General features: G+C 44.4%; 1 protein-coding gene across 1 annotated transcript in view; it reads left to right on the forward strand.

Moving 5' to 3' along the window:
* Positions 1–649, forward strand: part of LOC109470228 (lysosomal-trafficking regulator-like) — a 54,961-nt gene that overhangs the window by 35,476 nt on the left and 18,836 nt on the right. The window lies entirely within an intron of this gene.

A 649-nucleotide genomic window follows, 5' to 3' on the forward strand; every position in this document is an offset into this window, starting at 1 on the left:
AAAAATACATTTATTTCATGCATAATTTTGTTCCGATATTTTTATCTTTATTGGTTTGTTGTTCAGAATCTAGTTTTTCACCTGAAATAGGCATTAATATCAAATTGACTCATACAAAAGAGTTTGTTAACACATAACTGGACCCAGGTAACCCCTGCTGTGTTTTCCTCAGGATCTGTGTGGACCCAGATGATGGTAAGCAGCCTGGCACGCTAACAGAGACCACCTGCCCCGGCATGCTGGTGTGTGGACAGTGGCAGCATCTCTGCCTGTCCTACTGTGAGACCATGGATGCAAAGAATGTCTTTGGCACTGTAAGCCTGTCCTTATTGTGAAATTTTTTAATCTTTAAAGCAAGATTGAGAGACATTTTGTTTACATGAGAGAAGACCATAACTGTTACCGTACAGTGATTTAATCTTTGAATGGCCATCCAGTTTCTCCTGGTTCATGTTAGATTCTTACCCATACTTAACCCTGTTGACAGTGGTGTTTGTAAGGGTTTGATGTTTGTACCTCCCAGGTTTGCCTGGTGGTTGACGGACACCTTGAACGGGAGGTGCTGCTGGAGTACACCCCGCCACCCAGCAAGAAGCAGAAACTGTCCTCCCAGGCTCCCAAGATGCACTGCCTGCTGGGACACTGCACC

Source organism: Branchiostoma belcheri, unplaced genomic scaffold, assembly GCF_001625305.1.
Source record: "Branchiostoma belcheri isolate BF01 breed outbred unplaced genomic scaffold, Haploidv18h27 scaffold22, whole genome shotgun sequence".
NCBI classification, from domain to species: domain Eukaryota; kingdom Metazoa; phylum Chordata; class Leptocardii; order Amphioxiformes; family Branchiostomatidae; genus Branchiostoma; species Branchiostoma belcheri.